At 36.6% G+C, this 23,376-nt stretch overlaps 1 protein-coding gene across 4 annotated transcripts in view; it reads left to right on the top strand.

The window, feature by feature from the left end:
- Positions 1 to 23,376, top strand: part of DIAPH2 (diaphanous related formin 2) — a 1,032,498-nt gene that overhangs the window by 724,674 nt on the left and 284,448 nt on the right. The gene's annotated exons all lie outside the window — the stretch shown is intronic.

Below are 23,376 nucleotides of genomic sequence, written 5' to 3'. Positions count from 1 at the left end.
TTTTTTTTTTTTTTTTTTTTTTTTTTTTTTTTTGTTCCTTCCCCACCTCCATGGGTTTCTGTTAAGTTTCTCAGGATCCACATAAGAGTGAAAACATATGGTATCTGTCTTTCTCTGTATGGCTTATTTCACTTAACATCACACTGCTAGGAATTTACCCAAGGAATACAGGAGTACTGATGCATAGGGGCACTTGTACCCCAATGTTTATAGCAGCACTCTCAACAATTGCCAAATTATGGAAAGAGCCTAAATGTCCATCAACTGATGAATGGATAAGGAAATTGTGGTTTATATACATAGTGGAGTACTACATCGCAATGAGAAAAAATGAAATATGGCCCTTTGTAGCAACGTGGATGGAACTAGTGACCCTGTAATTATTATATAATGCCCTTCTTCATCTCTTGTCACACCCGTTAATTTAAAGTCTAGTTTGTCTGATATAAGTATGGCTACTCCAGCTTTCTTTTGACTTCCAGTAGCATGATAGATAGTTTTCCATCCCCTCACTTTCAATCTGAAGGTGTCCTCAGGTCTAAAATGAGTCTCTTGTAGACAACAAATAGATGGATCTTGTTTTTTTTGTTTGTTTGGTTGGTTTTTTATCCATTCTGATACCCTTTGTCTTTTGGTTGGAGCATTTAGTCCTTTTACATTGTGTTTTTATTTAAAGATATGGGTTTAGAGTCATTGTGATGTCTGTAGGTTTCATGCTTGCAGTAATGTCTCTGGTACTTTGTCTCACAGGATCCCCCTTAAGATCTCTTGTAGGGCTGGTTTAGTGGTGATGAATTCCTTCAGTTTTTGTTTGTTTGGGAAGACCTTTATCTCTCCTTCTATTCTAAATGACACACTTGCTGGATAAAGGATTCTGGGCTGCATTTTTTTTCTGTTCATCACATTGAAAATTTCCTGCCATTCCTTTCTGGCCTGCCAAGTTTCAGTAGATAGATCCATCACTAGTCTTATTGGTCCCCCTTTATATGTTAGAGCATGTGTGTCCCTAGCTGCATTTAGAATTTTCTCTTTATCCTTGTATTTTGCCAGTTTCACTCTGATATATCGTGCAGATCGATTCAAGTTACATCTGAAGGGAGTTCTCTGTGCCTTTGGATTTCAATGGCTTTTTCCTTCCCCAGATCAGGGAAGTTCTCAGCTATGATTTCTTGAAGTACACCTTCAGCACCTTTCTCTCTCTCTTCCTCCTCTGTAATCCCAATTATGTGTATGTTATTACATTTAATTGTGTCACTTAGTTCTCAAATTCTCCCCTCATATCCTGGATTTTTTTTAATCTCTCTTTTTCTCAGCTTCTTCCTTTTCCATAATATCTTGTAATTCACCTATTTTCTCCTCTGCCTCTTCAATCCGAGCTGTGGTCGCCTCCATTTTATTTTGCAGCTCATTTATACTATTTTTTTTTAGCTCCTCCTGACTGCTTCTCAGTCCCTTGATCTCTGTAGTAATAGATTCTCTGCTGTCATCTATACTTTTTTCAAGCCCAGCGATTACTTTTATGACTATTATTTTAAATTAATTTTCTGTTATATTGCTTAAATCATTTTTGATCAGTTTGTTAGCTTTCACTACTTCCTGGAGTTTCTTTTGAGGAAAATTCTTCCATTTCGTCATTTTGGATAGTCCCTGGAATGGCGCGGAACTGCAGAGCTCTTCCTCTGTGCTGTGTGGAATAACTTGCATTGGTGGGTGGGGCCGCAGTCAAACCTGATGTCTGCCCCCCAGCCCACCACTAGGGCCACAGTCAGACTGGTGTGTACCTTATCTTCCCCTCTCTCAGGGTCAGGACTCATTGGGGTGTGGTGTGGCCCCCGTCTTGGCTACTTACACTCTGCCAGGCTTGTGGTGCTGCTTTGATGGGCTCTGGTGTATTAGCTGGGGTGGATCCGCAAGGTGCACAGGGGCAGTAGGGGCAAGCTCGGCTTGCTTTGCCTCTGGTGGTCCACTTCGGGAGGGGCCCTGCAGCGCCAGGAGGGAGGCAGACCTGTGGGAGGGATGGATCCGCAGAAGCACAATGTTGGGTGTTTGTGTGGTGCAAGCAAGTTCCGTGACAGGAACTGGTTCCCTTTGGTATTTTGGCTGGGGGATGGACGAGGGAGATGGTGCTGGCGAGTGCCTTTGTTCCCCACCAAGCTGAGCTCTTTCCTCCGGGGCTTAACAGCTCTCCTTCCCGTTGTCCTCTAGCCCTCCCGCTCTCGGAGCAGAGCTGTTGACTTACAACATTCCAGATGTTAAGTCCTGCTAGCTGTCAGAATACACTCATTCCAGCCTCTCTGCTTTTGCAAGCCAGACTCGGGGGCTCTGCCTTTCCAGGTAGGCTGGCTGCCCCTCCACCACTTCAGCTCCCTCACACCTGTCTGTGTAGCATGCACCGCCTCTCCGCCCTTCCTACCCTCTTCCGTGGGCCTCTCGTCTGTGCTTGGCTCCAGAGAGTCTGTTCTGCTAGTCTTCTGGCAGTTTTCTGGGTTATTTAGGCAGATGTGGGTGGAATCTAAGTGGTCAGCACTGCGCGGTGAGCCCAGTGTCCTCCTACGCCACCATCTTCCTCTCCTTCATCCTTACCTTGCCTTTTTAAATAACATTTTTCACACCCTTCCCTAACAAGCCATATAATTCATTCCTTCTTAATTCATCTAAAAGCAAAGATGCCCCTCTAGAAGCAATCACTATTCTCCCCTTTTGTTAGCTTTGAGACATGTGTTTCCTTGCTTTGTAATAATATCAAATCATATAGGTATGCAGTATTGTGGGATATAGTTTAATTGTATTATTATTTTGCTTGACAAATACATTATTAGCTCCTTAACTATTGGGTTATCATTTTCTCTAGATGTAGTATCTGTCATAGCTCTTGTTTAGGTTATATATCTCAGTTTCAGTCTAATCTAAATAAAATGTCATTTTTATTATGCTGAAAGTCCTATACCAGTGGTAAATGTGCAAATATTTAAATTCTTTTCCACATGTTCTTTTGAGATACTTGTCCTTATTTTCTGCTTATTTTTTATTGTGACTGGTAAAAATAATTTGTAAACTGAATAATATTAAAATATATAAATATTCTATGTGATTCATAAAATGAGCTGAAGATGCTTCTCCTATATATTAGACTATGTAGCCATATTCATCATTTTTTGCAAGAACATTAGTATTTGTATCTAAATTAATATTCATTAACTAATTAATATTAGGAAGCCCTATAAACTCCATACATCATTAAAAGTCTTCATTCATAGATTAAATATTGCCCAAGATGTGTTACTATATAAACATAGTCTTTCTATCCCCCTGTTCTCTCAAAAAATGTCTTTAAGACATAATGATAAAAATGATAATGTATTTATAGAGACAGGATAAATCAAAAATGATAAGAATGAAGGAATCAGATTAGACATTCCATTTGCTTACTCAATATGGTGTCTCTTATGCCAAAGTTTCCATATTTACAGAACTTATTGGGTATGTTTCACCCACACTGCAATCTGATTTTCTTTTCTCTACCATCTGCTATTCAGTTAATATGTGTTTGGTTGTGTGTTTTATGCAAAATAACTAACAGCCTAACATTTCAGCACACTTTGCTCTTATGTCTTAAAAATGCCTGGGCATTTTTGGATCCCTGACATATATTTTTGTTTGTAGATATGAGTGAAAAACGCTCCCCCCAACTACACACCCCGCTAAAATGAGAATACATGAAGATACTAAAAGGAAAACTCACACTTAAAAAAATGTTGTGTACCTGGGTGGCTCAGTCGTCTGAGTGTCTGACTCAGTTTCAGCTTGGCTCATGATCTCACAGTTTGTGAGTTAAAGCCACACATCAGGCTCTGCGCTAAAGATGCAGAGCCTGCTTGGGATTCTCTCTCTCCCTTTCTCTCTGCCCCTCCCACACTCTCCTTCTCAAAATAAATAAAGTTTAAAAAGTTTTTTTTGTAATGTAAACTTATATCGGAGTGATTCAAGTATTAGTATACAGTAGAAGCATACATATTAACAATTAGAGTGTTTTGTTTTGAGACTCTCCCTAAACTAAGCACTAAAATATATATAACCTGTTCTGTCACTTATTTGGAGATTATCTCTGCATGTAAATTTCCTTAGACCAGCCAATGACTACTTTTAATATTCTCAGATACCAACATGTCTCCAGGGCCCCGGGATGTTACAAAAGGGAGAGCTACACAAGAGGAAAACAGCCAGGTTCTCTACTTAATGGTCAGCTGAATCATAGAAAGTTCTTATTGTTGCTATAACTCTACCTCCATTGTTGTTCCCTGGGTAACTCTGCCTGATACTTAGAAGCCTTCTCTTAGCATTGTCACAAAGTAACCCTAAAATTTAAATCTCAAAGTCTATCTAGACACAGCTGCTGGCATTTTTTTCTGTCTTCCCTTCATTTCTACACACACACACACACACACACACACACACACATACACACACTTCCTCTGGGCTCCTAAGCAAGTTCTGCATATAATAAATTTCCAGGGGAGAAAGAGAAATTCACTGACTCATCTACCTTGAGTTGGCACAGAACCCTGAGACTACTCAGATACATAAGTAAAAATTTGGATTCATTATGACTGTGTGTGTGTGTGTGTGTGTGTGTGTGTGTGTGTAGAGTTAGTGATGTAAATAGAAGTTTGCTTATTATTGTGGTGAGAAATACCTGAAATCTACTCTCTTAAAATTTTAAGTGTACAATACAGCATTCTTAACTGTTATGTAAGCACAATGTGTACCACAGATCTCTAGAATTTTTTCATCTTGTATGACTGAAACTCTATATTCATTGAATATCAACTCCCAGGGTGCATGGGTGGCTTAGTCGGTTAAGCATCTGACTCTTGGTTTTGGCTCAGGTCATAATCTTGTGGGTCATGAGTTAGAGCCCTGTGTCGAGCTTGGGATTCTCTCTCTCTGCTCCTCCCTCACTTGTGCACTCTCTCTCAAAATAAAGAAACTTAAAGAAAAGAATAGCAACTCCCTATTTTCCCCTCATCCCCAGCTCCTGAAACCATCATTATACTTTCTGCTTCTATGATTTTGACTACATTGGATACCTCATATAAGTGGTATCATGCAGTATTTGTCCTTCTCTCTGGCTTATTTCACTTACTATAATGTCCTCTAGGTACATCTGTGTTGTAGCATATCACATATTTCTTCTTGTGTATGGTTGAATAATATCCTGGTGTATGTATGTGCCACATTTTCTTTACTCATCTATCAATGGACATTTAGATTGTTTCCACCTCTTAGCTATTGTTAATAATGCTGTAATGAACATGGAAGTAAAAATTTCTCCTTGAGATACTCCCTTTTTTCTTTTTTTAGTCCACGTGCTGACTTTGAGTAACACATTGACATTGAAACAGATATGATTCCTAAGAGCATGTAATTTTTTGAGATGTCAGAAATACCTACAGACAGCAAACGCATTAAAGATAGATTTGCAGATCTAGTTTATATCCATGTCACAAACCAAACACTACTGAAGCTATTTTGTTACTGTTTGTTTTCCTCAAGCAGAAAAATTTCACAGGGCACATCTTTATCTTTCCAACAAAGGGACAAAAAAAGGAATATGTTGTTGGGAAGTAATGCCACAGTATCCACATAAAGCATCTAAAAAAGTCTTTCAGAATTAAATAATGCAATTTCATATTTAAGACATACATTAAATTGATACAAAAAAAGCACAGCATCTATTAGTGATACAGTAAAATCAATAAATTTTTATATACATGCGTATATACACACATTCATATATACATAGGTACATATATACACATACACATAAATGAATGCACATGTATTAGAAAACCTTAAAAATTAGATGGAGAGTTGCTAAAAGCATAAGACATATGGTGCAAAAAATATCTTTGTCTGAAAAAAAATTCTAGCAGGAATAAAATTTTCCTAGTGGATATTCTGGCCCAGGATCACCCCAGAATAGCTATCACCATATTGACTAAACTCAGAGAAATATTTTGAAAAGTTTTGCTTCCAATATTAAGGTATTAGATTAATGCTCTTTATCCTGAAATGGATTTGTTTTCAACCTTGCAAAAGGTTGTATTAAATGAGGAAGGGATTAGGATTAGGGTTAGAATTGCATGATCATCTAAAAAAAGTTTTATAAGGCGATGGCAGGAATAGATTCTGATAAGTGAACATAGATCTTCAAAGCTCAGAGTACTGGGAGTTGCAAGTTTAATGTCAGGGGTGACAAACAACCCAGACTGTAAACAAGTAAGAGTCTTCAATGAGCAATCCTGTTAGAAATACAAAGTCTGACCTCAGCCTCAGCAGTTACTTACTTGACACATCTCCAAAGGCAAGGGAATTAAAAGCAAAAATAAACTGTTGGGACCTCATGAAGATAAAAAGCTTCTGTACTACAAAGGAAACAATCAGGAAAACTAAAAGGCAGGCAACGTGATGGGAAAAGATATTTGCAAATGACGTATCGGACAAAGGGCTAGTATCCAAAATCTATATAGAACTCACCAAAATCCACACCCAAAAAGCAAATCGTCCAGTGAAGAAATGGGCAGAAAACATGAACAGACATTTCTCTAAAGAAGACATCCATATGGCCAACAGGCACATGAAAAGATGCTCAACGTCGCTCCTCATCAGGGAATTACAAATCAAAACCACACTCAGATATCACCTCATGCCCGTCAGAATGGCCAAAATGAACAAATCAGGAGACTATTGATGCTGGCGAGGATGTGGAGAAACGGGAACCCTCTTGCACTGTTGGTGGGAATGCAAACTGGTACAGCCACTCTGGAAAATAGTGTGGAGATGCCTCAAAAAATGAAAAATAGACCTACCCTATGACCCAGCAATAGCACTGCTGGGAATTTACCCAAGGGATACAGGAGTGCTGGTGCATAGGGGCACTTGTACCCCAATGTTGATAGCACTCTCAACAATAGCCAAATTATGGAAAGAGCCTAAATGTCCATCAACTGATGAATGGATAAAGAAATTGTGGTGTATACACACAATGGAATACTATGTGGCAATGAGAAAGAATGAAATATGGCCTTCTGTAGCAATGTGGATGGAAGTGGAGAGTGTTAAGCTAAGTGAAATAAGTCCTACAGAGAAAGACAGATACCATATGTTTTCACTCTTATGTGGATCCTGAGAAACTTAACAGAAGACCATGGGGGAGGGGAAGGAAGAAAAAGAGGTTAGAGAGGGAGGGAGCCAAAACATAAGAGACTCTTAAAAACCAAGAACAATCTGAGGTTTGATGGGCAGTGGGAGGGAGGGGAGGGTTGGTGATGGGTATTGAGGAGGGCACCTTTGGGATGAGCACTGGGTGTTGTATGGAAACCAATTTGACAATAAATTTCATATTAAAAAAATACAAAGTGTGTTTCAATGCCATTTTTTTACATTAGAGTAATATGTTTGTCTTTGAGATAGTTTATTGTAAGTTAAATTTAGAATCAGGTTGCTGTGTACTTACTAGGTCCTTAGCCCTGTTTTATAAATCATAGAACATACAAAAGATGTGGAAAATTTACTATAATCTGCCTTCAATTAGAATAGGAAGACTTCCTATAAAACATAAAACTAGCTTAAATAATATAATCAGTATTTCCATTAAAGAAATCAGAGTATTCACTTTTCCTCAAGATATTAGTGCTTCCATTTTAGCTGAATACTTACAGAATCTAGTGTTTTAGAGCTGGGAGTAACTTTACAGAATTTCTACTGTAATCCTACAGATTTCCTTTCCATGCAAAAAAGGGAGGAATTAAATCTCTGCCTCAGTTTATAGGCCTTTCAAATATAGAGTTGGTTTTTACCTATGAGTAAATTTGGTTTGGGAGACTTTTTCCTTTTTATGCTACTTCATTACCTCATTGGTGATTTTAGTTAAGGAAAGATAAGCAAGAAATGATAATGCATCATTAGCTGATTTTGAAACTACAACTTGGATTGAAAATGCATGATTAGAAACCATTTACAATTCAATACAAGAATCCCAAGCTTGAAATGGAGCATTTTAAAACAAATGTAGGAAAAATAAAATGCCCAAAGAATTCGGATAATTATTTTACAGTGAGCAATCAATCCCAAATACCTAGACATTTATTCCAAAGTAGCAGATGTAGCAGAAGTACCTGGTGTAGTAAAAATTTTTAAATAAAAAACCACAGAGAGTGTACAGTAATGATGAGAAACATAGTGATTCCCAGGTAATTGGCAGCACCACTTCTAACTAATTTCATAACTATTTACAGTTATTCTTGAGTCTTATGTCTTATGTTATAAGACATATTATTATACTATGTCTTAAAGTCCTTTATACCCTAACTCTGTCAAGAACCAAAACAACAAAATTCAATTCCCCAGGGACATAATCTTTGGCAAAATTCACACTGACTGCATATTTTGCATCATTGACATTTGTAGTTAAATGACCTTTTAATGCTCATTGGAAACTGTTACTACAAACTGCGAGATCTGGTATTTGTTCCCTTAGCTAAAGTTATAATTCCAGACTATTCTATATTTTGATGAAATGTATCAAGGCCAAATATATTCAGAGTAAGGGCATGTTCATTTAATCAACAAGAGTGTTAAGGGAGCACAGTTAAGGTACTGTCCTGATCTAGATCTGATTGGATGAGAGAAACTCTTTGTTCTGTTTTCCTTACTTCGCAGGTTTCACTATTGCCACAGAAGCTGCTCTCTCAGTTACCAAGAAGCCCACATACTTCCAGCTGCCTGTTAGATATTGTCATCCCTATGTTTCATAGATATCTCATACTCAGTGTATTCAAAACCAGTCAGTATTTCCCCTCCTCCCACCCACCTCATGTTCCCCTTCTTGTCTCGCAAGTGTTGTTATAAAACAAGTATACACAAAACATATGCTGGTTCATTTGGGCTGGAAAACTCAAGTGAGATTCTCAATACATCCCCCTCTCTAATCACTAATATCTAGTCAGTCACCATGTCCCATGGATGCTATCTCTTCCATATTTCTTATATCCATCCTTTGCTTTCTATTTACAGTGCTGTTCTGTTAGTTTCCTAGGTGGTCTCCCATAGTTCACTGTGTCACCTTCCAAGCCATCCTTCCCACTGTTACCAGTTAAGTTCCTACAAACAAGCAAGATACTACTCTTCTGTATAAAAAACCATTGATTACTTGCCTACAAAGAAAACTTGAGAACCTTAATAAGCATTCAATACCTTTCCAGGTATAGGGAAGGAAAGACTTGCCCTCTGTGTTTCTAGGTTTGATAGCTGGGTCTATGAAATAAACTGATAGTAGATGAAGAGGGGAAAAGGTATACAAATTTATTAATGTTTAATATGTGCACAGAGATATCACAGGGGAAAAGAATACCTAGTTAAGTGGTGAGCTTACATGCCATCTTAATAGGGCAAGGGAGAGAGGATGTAGGCTACTTAGAGGAAAAGATTTTTAGAAAAGATGAATGGGAGCTTAGGAGACTAGATGGAAGATATGTAACAAAGTTTGTCTGGGTCAGGTGTAAACTTCTAGTCTTCTCTCCTTTGATAAGTATCAATCTTCCCTGGTTGATGAAACTTCCAGGGAGATTTATAACATTGAGTTTCTTTTAGAAGATCTGTCTTTAAGTAGATAAGGGGAGTTCAGAGAAAGCCTCTCCTTGCATTTGCTGTTTTTCCAAGTGCTTCCAACTCAAAATTAATCATGTCAAAGAGGCATATTTTACGTGGCCTATTCTGCCACCCATTACAGTATGGGTGTGCATTCCCTGCATACTCAAACTATGTTATCCTAGAATAGTCAGAGTTCCTTGGTAACTCCAGATGTGTTTATACCTTTGCTGATGCTATTCTCATGGCCTGGGGTGTCTCCTCTTTGGATTGAGAAATCCTTCCCATACCTCAAGATGGAACTCAAAAGTTACTTCCTTCTGACACCGTTCCTAATAATCTCAGAATCACTTCTTTCTATGCATTTCCATGTCTTTCTTGAATTCCTTTGTGGAGTTTAGTTTATGTAACTATGTATTTTTATCTTTCTTTTTTTTAACAGAAGGAGTATGGCATGGTGGTTAAATACATAGTTTTGTGTTATGGGAGACTGGGGAAAGGTACCCAGGTTCAAATCCTGAATCTACCACTTACTGCTGAGATGGCCTACTCTTGAGAAAGTAAATTGATCTCCCTGAGGCTAATTTCATCATGTGTAAAATGCAATTAGTAATAGCATATATGCATCATAGGGCTTTTGGGAGGGTTAAATATGACAATGCTTATAAAGCATTTAGCTCAGTGCCTGGTTCATTGTGGAGTTCAATAAACATTACTTCCTGCTATTGCTGCTCTTCTATTATTTATCTGTCTCCCAACACTAGTTTATAAATTCAATGAGGATTAGAAACCATGTCTTATCACGTTATTTTTCTCTACTTAATCTCTCATGGTTTTGTATACAGTGTTGCTACGTGATAAATGATGCTGAAAACTTAATGTGAGGTAAAGCTGGAGGTAGGACCTGATCTACTTAATGTCCATGTGTGCATGCTATGAATATTAAATAATAATACTGACATTACAAAATATACACACCAATATCAAATTTGTATAATTGTAACTCTTATGTTACTCTAAACACAACTGTTTATATGCCAATCTGCATAGTTATGTATTGCCTTACACCTGCTATTTTTTAACTGCCTTTGATTCTATGTAGCAATCTTAATAATTTATCAAATATGTTTTAATTGAATATTTATATAATATATACTCTTATCAGTAGTTAGGAACTAGCAAATAGACTTACTATTATTTGGACAAGATTCTGTGTTCCATTAGTCCTAGGTTTGTGTTGTTGTTGTTGTTACTGTTGTTAGTGGTGTGTGTGTGTGTGTGTGTGTGTGTGTGTGTGTGTGTATGAATTTAGCTGGGAGTTCTTAAGCCTTTGAGCAGAAGAAAACTGATCCTATCAATTCTTTGTTTAAAATTCAACAATGACTTACAATTTTCTTAGGATAAATTTCAAAATGCTTTAGAGACCTGTAGAATCTGGCCCCAGTGTAACTCAGGAGACTTCTCCATCCTGTCTTGTACTTACTCCATAGGCTCTCACATTCCCAGACTTTTTCTTCTTCATGTTCCTATAATATTTAATATCTGTCAGAACTTTCACACACCATACTCCAGTGTTCCTTCTCATGGCTCTTCCCCATCAGGTCTCAGTTTTAATTTTCCATCCTTCAAGAGGCATCACCAAACTCTTTGTTCGACCAACAGCCCCCCCACAGCCACCCAGGTCTAAGTCTCCCAATGATACATTCCATAACAGCTTATGCTTTGCAATCACATTTTTCAATTTGTAATTTTTTTTTAATTTTCTTGGTTTAATATAGGTCTTCCCACTAAACCACAATGTCTATGAAAGCTGTGACCAGTGACCTTTTGTGAATATTTACTACTATATACTCAGCACCTAGAAGATGCACATAGTAGGCATTTAATAAATGTATTTGAATAAATGAATGAAAAAATCATTCTGTTGAGTGTATAAGAATGCAAAGATAGCCTTCAAAGGAAGGATATAAAGAAATCTACATAAAAAACAAAAGGAAGTAAATAATGAAACTGGGTAGAGAAAAGGAGTTATGAGTGTGCCTCTTACCTCTGTCATAAGCATCACATTTGTGGCTTTAACTGGAGGCTAATTTAAAAACATGTTTTTTAATATGAAATTTATTGTCAAATTGGTTTCCATACAACACCCACTGCTCATCCCAACAGGTGCCCTACTCAATATCCATTACCAACCCTCCTCTCCCTCCCACCCACCCATCAACCCTCAGTTTGTTTTCAGTTTTTAAGAGTCTCTCTGTAGGACTTATTTCACTTAGCATAACACTCCAGTTACATCCACGTTGCTACAAAAGGCCATATTTCATTCTTTCTCATTGCCACGTAGTATTCCATTGTGTGTATACACAACAATTTCTTTCTCCATTCATCAGTTGATGGACATTTAGGTTCTTTCCATAATTTGGCTATTGTTGAGAGTGCTGCTATCAACATTGGGGTACAAGTGCCCCTATGCATCAGCACTCCTGTATCCCTTGGGTAAATTCCTAGCAGTGCTATGGCTGGGTCATAGGGTAGGTCTATGTTTAATTTTCTGAGGAACCTCCACACGGTTTTCCAGAGTGGCTGCACCAATTTGCATTCCCACCAACAGTGCAAGACGGTTCCCATTTCTCCACATCCTCACCAGCATCTATAGTCTCCTGATTTGTTCATTTTGGCCATTCTGACGGGCATGAGGTGGTATCTGAGTGTGGTTTTGATTTGTATTTCCCTGATGAGGAGTGATGTTCAGCATCTTTTCATGTGCCTGTTGGCCATATGGATGTCTTCTTTAGAGAAGTGTCTGTTCATGTTTTCTGCCCATTTCTTCCCTGGATTATTTGTTTTTCAGGTGTGGAGTTTGGTGAGTTCTTTATAGATTTTGGATACTAGCCCTTTGTCCAATATGTCATTTGCAAACAAATATCTTTTCCCATTCCGTTGGTTGCCTTTTAGTTTTGTTGATTGTTTCCTTTGTAGTACAGAAGCTTTTTATCTTCATGAGGTCCCAACAGTTCATTTTTGCTTTTAATTCCCTTGCCTTTGGAGATGTGTCAAGTAAGACATTGCTACGACTGAGGTCAGAGAGGTATTTTCCTACTTTCTCCTCTAAGGTGTGGATGGTTTCCTGTCTGACATTCAGGTCCTTTATCCAATTTGAGTTTATTTTTGTGAATGGTGTAAGAAAGTGGTCTAGTTTCATTATTCAGCATGTTGCTGTCGACTTCTCCCAGCACCATTTGTTAAAGAGACTGTCTTTTTTCCACTGGATATTCTTTCCTGTTTTGTCAAAGAATAGTTGGCCATACTTTTGTGGGTCCAATTCTGGAGTCTCTATTCTATTCCATTGGTCTATGTGTCTGTTTTGTGCCAATACCATGCCATCTTGATGATTACAGCTTTGGAGCAGAGGCTAAAATCTGGGATTGTGATGCCTCCTGCTTTGGTCTTCTTCTTCAATATTACTTTGGCTATTTGCGGTCTTTTGTGGTCCCATACAAATTTTAGGATTGCTTGTTGTAGCTTTGAGAAGAATGCTGGTGCAATTTTGATTGGGATTGCATTGAATGTGTAGATAGCTTTGGGTAGTATTGATATTTTGACAATATTTATTCTTCCAATCCATGAGCACGGAATGTTTTTCCATTTCTTTATATCTTCTTCAATTTCCTTCATAAGCTTTCTGTAGTTTTCAGCATACAGATCTTTTACATCTTTGGTTAGGTTTATTCCTAGGTATTTTATGATTCTTGGTGCAATTGTGAATGGGATTCTTTATTTGTCTTTCTGTTGCTTCATTATTAGTGTATAAGAATGCAACTGACTTCTGTCCATTGATTTTGTATCCTGCAACTTTGCTGAATTCTTGTACCAGTTCTAGTAGACTTTTGGTGGAGTCTATCGGGTTTTCCATGTATATCATATCATCTGCAAAAAGTGAAAGCTTGACTTCATCTTTGCCAATTTTGATGCATTTGATTTCCTTTTGTTGTCTGATTGCTGATGCTAGCACTTCCAACACTATGTGAAACACGAGCAGTGACAGTGGACATCCCTGTCGTGTTCCTGATCTCATGGGGAAAGCTCTCAGTTTTTCGCCATTGAGTATGATATTAGCTGTGGGCTTTTCATAAATGGCTTTTATGATGAAAAACATTTTCTTTATATGCGGTTGACTCAGGCCATCTGTGGAAAAGTAGGATCATTACAAAATAGTTTCATATCTCCAGTCAACATAATTACCTCCTATATGTTAAAAACTCAGAATGTTAGGGGTACTTAGGTTGGCTCAGTTGGTTAAGGATCTGACTTTGGCTCAGGTCATAATTTCGCAGTTCATGGGTTCAATCCCCACATCTGGCTCTGTGCTGACAGCTCAAATCCTGGATCCTGCTTGTGATTCTCTGTCTCCCTCTCTCTCTGCCCCTCCTCTGTTCATGCTCTGTCTCTCTCTCAAAAAAATAATAATAAACATTAAAAACTAAGGATCTTGGTTCAAAATTTTTATCATTGACTGTGCTATCTTTGTTATATTAAGTGTCCTATGCCTAAGTTTTATAATCTCGTTTTTAAGTTTATTTATTTATTTTGAGAGAGAGAGAGAGAGAGAGAGCGCACAAGTGCAGGAGTGGGAGGGGGGAAATGGAGAGGGAGAGAGAGAATCCCAAGTAGAATCAGTGCAGATACCTACAAGGGGCTCAATCTCATGAACTGTGACAACATGACCTGAGCCAAAATCAAGAGTTGGTGCTTAACCAACTTAGCCACACTGGCACTTCTGTAATCTGATTTTTAAAAGAATTTTGTAATACATCCTAAACTATTTTAAAGTATTGTGTCAAACCCAAGTGGAAATTAATATATGCATCCCTTTTTGTCTTTGTTAATGTATCACAATTTAAAATATTTGTCTATACATATTCATCACATAATGTGTGATTTGTAAGTAAATTCCAATTACTTTAATATGTCTTAATACTATTTTTAAAAGATAAATTTCTTTGAAACATTAATAATTCTTTACTAAAAATTATATACTCAAATTAAATTGAAACATTAATATTTTGTTTTTAGCATTTAGGGAATATTTTGATAGGTTATAGAAAGAGGAAATGATATTTATATTCTTCAGTAGAGTGTATATCTGTGACTTCCTTTTCTTTTAATGAATAATTATGCCATGTTGCTAACTAAAGCTTGTGTGAAGGTTAAGTGGATCTCCAGTTGATTTTTGCATGTTCTCAATAATCCAGCAGTAATGCTATTTAAAATTTCAAGTTTTTCAATTTTCAAATAAATGTAATCCCTATGAAAATGAGAACTGATTTAACTCAATTAACTGTGAGATACATAAACTCCTTCATCACCAGTGCTGTGCTAATGCTTATTTTGGTTCTATTGAAACAAATTTTCTCGGGGCGCCTGGGTGGTGCAGTCGGTTAAGCGTCCGACTTCAGCCAGGTCACGATCTCGCGGTCCGTGAGTTCGAGCCCCGCGTCAGGCTCTGGGCTGATGGCTCGGAGCCTGGAGCCTGTTTCCGATTCTGTGTCTCCCTCTCTCTCTGCCCCTCCCCCGTTCATGCTCTGTCTCTCTCTGTCCCCAAAATAAATAAAAACGTTGAAAAAAATTAAAAAAAAAAAGAAACAAGTTTTCTCTATTAACAATTACTCTTGACATCAAAATTAAGTAAAATGGTATTTTCTCAAACTAGTATTTGATGAACCAATACTATATAGGGGAGGGAAAAGTTCTCAATCCTCTAGGAGTCCCTTTGTAGGTCTAAAAATTAAACTGGCAAATACATTAACAGGAGAAAAGCATACAAATGTATTGAATATAGCTTTCATATGATATCAGGGCCTTCATTAGGAAATTAAGACCCAAAAAAATTGTTAAACCTCTTTTTTATGCTAGGTTTAATAGAGACTAGAAATTCCTGGAAAGATAGAGTAGGGCACAAAGCACAAGCTATGTCTATTAAACTGAGGGGAACCTAGCAAGTACTGTTCATTGATTTGATTTCTTCTCAGTATCCCTCTGTCTTGAAGATAAGGGTATTTTTTTCCTTGGGTTATAAGAAAACCACTTCTCATATGGAGGTCTTTTAACTTTCTTCAGGAGAAAGTAAGAGTGACCTTCCTACCTCTTCCTTTCTCTTAAAATATTTAATGTGTCATGGTGCCATATTTTGGGATAGCATGTCCTGAACCCTATCAGCTACTTTACCAGTTAGAGGTCAAGGTTTAAAAATACCTACCTTTAACCAATTTATACACAGGTAGGCACAGCTACCAAAAACAGTTAAAACCAATATATAATGTACCTAAAAGTATAAAGAAAATAATTTACCTTTATTTGAGTAAATGTGTATGGATGAATTATAGCTGTCTCAGGTTGAAGTTTAAGTCCATACTATTACAATATTACTAAGGAATATACTCTAAAAATTTATATATAGTCACACAAAAATATAGACGATGAAGCTTTAGACAATTCTGTATAGTACATAAACACCCAAGTAATATAAAAATGTGTCCTTAGGTCAGATTTTCAAGTGAGTTCATATAAAAAAAAAAGCTTTGTGGGAGGTATAATGTTTTATAAATTAAGTTTCCAGATTCATGATTAGATCAAATGATTTAAAATTAATGCTTTTAAGAGGTTAACATTTTACCTGCTACTATTCTAAAATGTTGAACACATTTCATTTTATCAACCTTGCCATGAACACTTAGGGATAAGATGATGTGATTTTAATTCACAGTTATCTTGAATAACTTCCAAGCTGGAAAAATCAGAAATGTTTGTCTTTGTACAATGAGGAATTTGAGTCAACTAGTAAAAGTAAAATTGTTCTAAATTGCTTTCCTTCCTTACATTTGATAAATACTCTATATGTATTAGACATGCTCACTTTACCACCTTAAGGTTATACTTATTTTAAGGATATAAGATACTATAAATTACCCCAATTTGGAAATTCTTGGAAAGTCCATTGTTTTCTCAAGATTCTTCTCTCTAAGTATTTCAAAACCTCCCAAGGTTGTTTAAGCAGGTGGGAAGAGGATCTCAGGATAGTCTATCTAATCATCCTCGCCAAAGTCACTTTTGTCACTGATAATATTTCTACTATGTGCCAAGCACTGTTCTTGATGCTGATGAATCAGTGGTCAATAAGATATGCAAGGGTTATTCCTAAACCACATTTTTAAGTGGGGAAAGACAGGCAATAGAGTTAAATAAACAAAATAGATAATGTCTCATACTTATAAGTTTGCATAAGGAAAAAAAGTAAGCAAGAGTAATAGTGATGGAAGTGAATATTTTATATTGAGTCGTTGGGGAAAGCCTCTGTGAGGAGGTTACATTTGAGCTGAGATTGATCTGGTGAAAAAGAAACATTCTAAGCAGAAAGAACAGCAATTGCAAAGGCCCTGAGTTGGGTATGAAAGCTTGGTATGTTAAAGGAAAAGAAAAAGGGTTAATGTGCCTGGGAATATTGCTTAAGAGGGAGAATGAGATGAGATTAAGTTGCAGAGGTGAGTAGAGGCCAGATCATGTGGATCCTCATAAACCCAGAAGGAGTTTAGACTTTATTCCAAATGAAACTATTACAGGGGTTTCAGGAGAGGATTAATATTTGTGATACCAAGAGAGTCCACTTAAAACAACAACAACAGCATTCAAATAGAAAGGACAAGTAAGCAGTTGATTATAAAAATTAATACCTCCGGGGACAGATTGAGGCTAGGTATATAAACTCGGAGCTCACCAATATACATGTAATTTAAAGTCATGTGAATTGCTTCGACTACTTAGAATGTAGAGAGAGGGCTCAGGACCAAGGCTTCAGGGTACTCTAAACTTTTATAGAAGTTACCAGAGAAGAAGAAGAATAAAAAATATTTTAGTCATGAGGGTGGGTGTCATACAAATTAAGTGGCTAAATGTATTCAAATCTGCTGACACATCAAAAGGAGTACAGAAGGGTGAATATTCGATTTGACAATAAGATGGTTGTCATTATAAATAATAATACATTTTTACCACATTAAAAGATCAAGGGACTATCCTGATGTCTACAGTAGGTGAGGAAAAATAATTTTCCCTCTACCGTTCTGAATTCCTGGCTGAGATCCTCCCTGTAATAAAAGATTAACAAGAGAAAATCAAACTGAAGTTTATTAACATGTATACCTCATGTATACATGGGAAATACCCAGAGAAAAATCAGTAACTTCCTGAGGTAGCCTAAACACAGTTCTTTTTTTAATTAATGTTTTTATTTTAATTCCAGTATAGTTAACATAAAGTATTATATTAGTTTCAGGTGTTCAATACAGTGATTCAACAATTCCATACATTACTCAGTGCTCACCATGATAAATGTACTCTTTAATCTCCATCACCTATTTCACCCATCCCCCACTCACCTCCCCTCTTGTAACCATCAGTTTGTTCTCTATAGTTAAGGGATTTTCTTGGTTTCTTTCTTTTTTTTCCCGTTGCTTTCTTAACTTCTGTATATGAATGAGATCATTTGGTATTTTTCTTTCCTGGACTGGCTTATTTCCCTTAGCATTATACTTTCTAATTCCATCCATGTTGTTGCAAATGGCAAGAATTCACTCCTTTCTACGGCAGAATAAAATTCCGTTGCATATGTACATACCACTTCTTTAATATTCCATTGCATATATGCATACCACTTCTTTATTCACGTATCGATAGATACTTGGGCTGTTTCCATAATTTGGCTATTGCAAATAATGCTGCTATAAACATTGGGGTGCATGTATCCCTTTGAATTAGTGTTTTTGTATTGTTTGGGTAAATACACAGTAGTGTAGTTGTTGGATCATAGGGTAGTTCTATTTTTAACTTTTTGAGGATCCTCCATACTGTTTTCCAGAATGGCAGCACCACTTTGCATTTGCACCAACAATGCAGGAGGGTTCCTTTTGCTCCACATCCTCACCAACATTTGTTGTTTCTTGTGTGTTTTTGATTGTAGCCATTATGATAGGTGTGAGGTGTTATCTCATTGTAATTTTGACTTGCATTTCCCTGATGATGAGTGATGTTGAGCACCTATTTACATGTCAGTTGGCCATCTAGATGTCTTTGGAGAAAAGTCTGTTCATATCTTCTGCCCCTTTTTTAATCACATTTGATTTTGGGTATTAAGTTTAACAGTTCTTTATATATTTTGGATACTAAACTTAAGCCACCAGTTTAAATACCATTTTCAGCTTAAAGACATAGAAAAGAAAGGTGTGAGGACACTCATTATGGGGAAGGGGAGGATGGTTACCAGGAAAAGCACCATAAATAAGGGTAAGGTCTGTTATGCACATTTAAATCTGCAGCTTAACCATTGACACTCTTGATACCATTGATTCTCTTGTGATTTAGAGTCACACTTCTCTTCCTGGTACAAAGAGGGAGACACCCTTACAAATGGAAATTTCCTTTATAAGTGTAAATTTTCCTTTCAAAAAGGTAACTTTTATTCTTTTCAGAGCTTTTCTGGTGTCTGCTATTTCCCAATCAACCCAAAATAATATATGCCATATGTCCTTTTTTAACTGTATTATTTGTTTTTTGGGGTGTTGAGTTTGATAAGTTCTTTATAGATTCTGGATACCAGATCACTTATAAAAATCTTCTCCCAGTTCAGAAAAAGACAAATACCATATGATTTAACTCATATGTGGAATTTAAGAAACGAAACAGATGAACACAGTGGGGAAAAGAGAGTCAAACCATAAAACAGACTCTTAACTATAGAGAACAAACTGAAGGCTGCTGGAGGGGAGGTAGGGGGGATTGGCTAAATGGATGATGGGCATTAAGGAGGGCATTTGTTGTGATAACCACTGGGTGTTGTATGTAAGTGATGAATAACTAAATTCTAATCCTGAAACTAATATTATACTATATGTCAACTAACTGGAATTTAAATACAAACTTGAAATGAAAAATATTTAAAAATAAATTTATGCCCATGAGGCATATTTTGAGGTGGCATATTCTGCTCCCCTTCACTATGTGCTAACCCTAGATGGATGAAAGCCTTTTATCTAGTTTCTATAACTCTAAAACTTAGACAATGATATTTCTCTGACTTTTTGGTAAGATTGTTATGAAGAATATGGGACATATGGCAGGAAGAGTATATCATAAATGTAAAAATTCCATACAAATGTACATTAATGATAGTAGAATTATTTGTAATATTAGATTATAAGCTTTTTTTAAATTTCTTTTTAGTTCATTTATTTTTGAGAGAGAAAGAGAGAGAGAGAGAGAGAGACAGTGAGTGGGGGAGGGGGCAGAGAGAGACACACACAGAATGAAGTAGGTTCCAGGCTCCATGCTGTCAGCACAGAGCCTGATGTGGGACTCAAACTTAGGAACTGTGAGATCATGACCTGAGCCTAAGTCACAGGCACCCCTAGATTATAAACTTCTTAAGGGCCTGGGTTAGGTTTTAATGATCACTGCATCCATCACATGCTCAGCACAGTACTAACCAGTTATCTCAAATTCAATGGCTGCTCAAAAAAGAAAATAAAAATTTCCTAAATGAAATAAAGTGATGAAAAAGAAGGATGGAGTCTAGCTCTTTTTTACCTGCAGTCTCAGTTAGGATTTGGTGACTAATGTGGAAATGTTGGGTTGAGCAGCAAATGGTCAAGAAATAATTCTTGAGATGTCTTTGGTGCAAAAAGGTGGTGTTATTAAAGCATGGGGACAGAACCCATGGGGAGAAAGAGCTGCACTGGGATTGTGAGGAGCAATTAATTATATACTTTCAAGTTGGGAGAGGGTTAAGAGATGGCATACGTCTCTAAGGAATTTTGGAAGTAAGGTTTCCAGGACCTTGAGAGGCTAGCTATTGTTAGGAAAAGGTCATTTATTACTGTCTAATAAAACCTTAGTCATGAGATCCTTCAGATATATATCAGGGGGTCATATGCTTGGAGGATGATTGCTAACATATATCTTGGTGGATAGAAATAAAGGAAGTTTCCAAAGGAATTTTTATATGTTAAAGGAGGCTTACAGGATCCTGGAGTTCAGAATAATGTTAAGCAAAGATTGCCTTTTGCCCTTAGCAAAGTATTAACACCAAGGCAGTTGAGTTCCTAGAGGTAGGTCACTCTGCCTGTCTTAAGGACTTGTCAATGGGCTATAAGTTGTAAGGACATTTCTTTTTTTTTTTTTTTCTTTTGCCTTTGTTTCCCACCATCAGTGACTTCCTTGCAATTTTGAAAGATTTCCAGTGCTGACTCATGCCATCTAGCCCTTTTAGAAAGTAACCACTTTGAAGAAGATAGTAAGTAAAGGACTTGGAGACTGGGCTGCTTTCCATGTGTTATTTCTAAGATAAGCCATTTCCAGAACTTTTCAAATTTTCTCATTTTGGTGCACAGACAGAATTTCTGAAGTAAATTTTGTTTTTTTCCCTGGGAGAACAAATTTATGAAGTGGTGTATCACTACATGGACATATTTTACCTGGGGAAAAACTGTTACGATAAATGGGAAACATTCAGCTTTTTGCCTTTTTTTTTTTATCTTTGGTATTTCTTTGTGTGGTACAGATGTTAAGCCTTGTGAAGTATATAGTTTAGTACTTTGCACTGCAAACAGAGTACAAGTAAGTGACCTTTGATAAGTTTTATGCCTAGCAAGTCTCTGGGATGAATCTGTTTTGTTTAGGTAGGGCAGACTACAAAACAAAAATCTCACTTTCATTCTGTGCTAGGAAATGAAGAGTCTTATTTCTGCAACTCTTAAACAGGATATTTAACACTTTCTTAAAGTCAAAGAATAAAAGTCAAATAATTTATGGTGATGTAAATAAGAATGTGTATGTAACATTATTTGTGATCCTTTTGTTGGTAAAAATAGAGTAAGTTAGAAATGCATTAATTCTTTCTGGTCTGTGGAGCTCAAAATGGACTTGAGGGTTGAAAGATTTAATATTACTTGTTAGCAGGGAAGAGGTTGCTGTGTTGCTAATGTGAATGCTAATATTTAAGTAGCATTAGAAAGAACATAGGTAGTTTTGTGTCTCTCTTTTAAAATCACATTGTATCCAATATGTGTCAGCTGTAAAGTAATTTTCCAGAAATGGTCTGATTTTCTCTACTGACTTCCATTGTAGAACTAGAGTTGTGTTTCCATGGAAAATAAATTTGGCCCCAAGTTACAATACAACATACTGAAGAATTCAGAAAATCTTATAAAATCAGGTATTTTGAAACACACATTTATCAGGGCCTAATAAAATAATACTAGCATAAAATATTAATACACTATAGTGGAACTTATAATAGCATGCCCCAAACTATTATCCTTCTTTTACAATTCTAAGTATTTTACCTTTCCACTTAAAGATATTTTACTTCTGTGATCATTATTGCTTTCTTAAATGTAACTATAATTTTTAAAGGTGAATTTGGTTTCCTTTATTCTTCACTGTTAGCCCCCTTATCTTTCTCTGAAGCATTCTTACCAATTTACATTCAAAAGTTATTACCCATAGAAGAATGACTAGAAGAAAATGCTCCAGAATGTTCACAATGCTTGCATCTGAGTTGTTGGAAATTTGAGTTTGTTTGTTTTTGTTTTCTAAGTCACCTAAAGAGATAATTTTTCATATCTATACCCTCTATAATCAGTAAGAAAGTATTATAATTTCCTTCTTTAAGTATAAATTTATATATAATAATACATTTAGTCAGATATATTTATATATTTGAATCATTTATATTTTGGTACTGATTGTTATCAGTTTTTTGATAAAAATTTTACAACAATAATATAAATAATTTCTGGATAAATAGCTTTTCTAGAGCTTATTACTCAAACTGTATCCTGGACTGGCAGCTTCAGGATCACCTGGGAACGCATTAGAAATTCTCAGTCTCCTGGGCTTATCCTCAGGAAATAGCAATCTGGGTTTTAGGAAGCCCTGTGGGTGATCAAGGTTCTAGACCTATAGCAGAATCTCTCTCCCTCTTTCCCCTCTCCCTCTTCTCCCTTTCTCTGCATACCTCCCCCTTGCCTTTCTTCCTTCTCTCTCCCTCTGTGTCCCCTCTTCATGTGGGATTCACACAGACACACATATACGTAACCTATATATAATTCACTGTGACCTCTCTCTATATAGAATATGTGTATTTAAAAAGGGAAATTTTTCTAAGTTTTCTGTTGCTGTTTGTTTCTGTCCTACCTTGTCCATAAAAAGATAATTGAGGCAGTTTTCTGATATCTATACTTGTGCTTTCATTTAGCAAACATGTTTTGCTAATGTATTAATGTATATTAAATAGTTCAGCCTACATTACAAATTTTTGAAACTCACTAACCAAAATAATGACTCTAGCAAGTTTTTATGGACTGGATTGTGTTCCTACAAAAATTCATACGTTGAAGCCCTAACCCCCAGAATCTCAGAATGGGGTTGACTGCATTTGGAGATAGGTTTTTAAAGAGGCAATTAAGTTAAAATGAAGTCCTTAGAGTGTGACCTACTCCAATGTAACTCATAAGAAGAGGAGATGAGGACAAAAACACAGGCAGAAGGACCACCATGTGAGGATAGAGCAAGAAGGTGGCCATCTACAAGCCAAGGAGAGAGGCCACAGAAGAAACCAAATTTGCCAACACCTAGATATCAGAATTCTACCTTCTAGAATTGTGAGAAAATACATTT

This window comes from Herpailurus yagouaroundi, unplaced genomic scaffold, assembly GCF_014898765.1.
Source record: "Herpailurus yagouaroundi ecotype Mexico unplaced genomic scaffold, PumYag 67556, whole genome shotgun sequence".
Taxonomy (NCBI): domain Eukaryota; kingdom Metazoa; phylum Chordata; class Mammalia; order Carnivora; family Felidae; genus Herpailurus; species Herpailurus yagouaroundi.
This window is presented reverse-complemented; position numbering and strand designations above follow the sequence as displayed.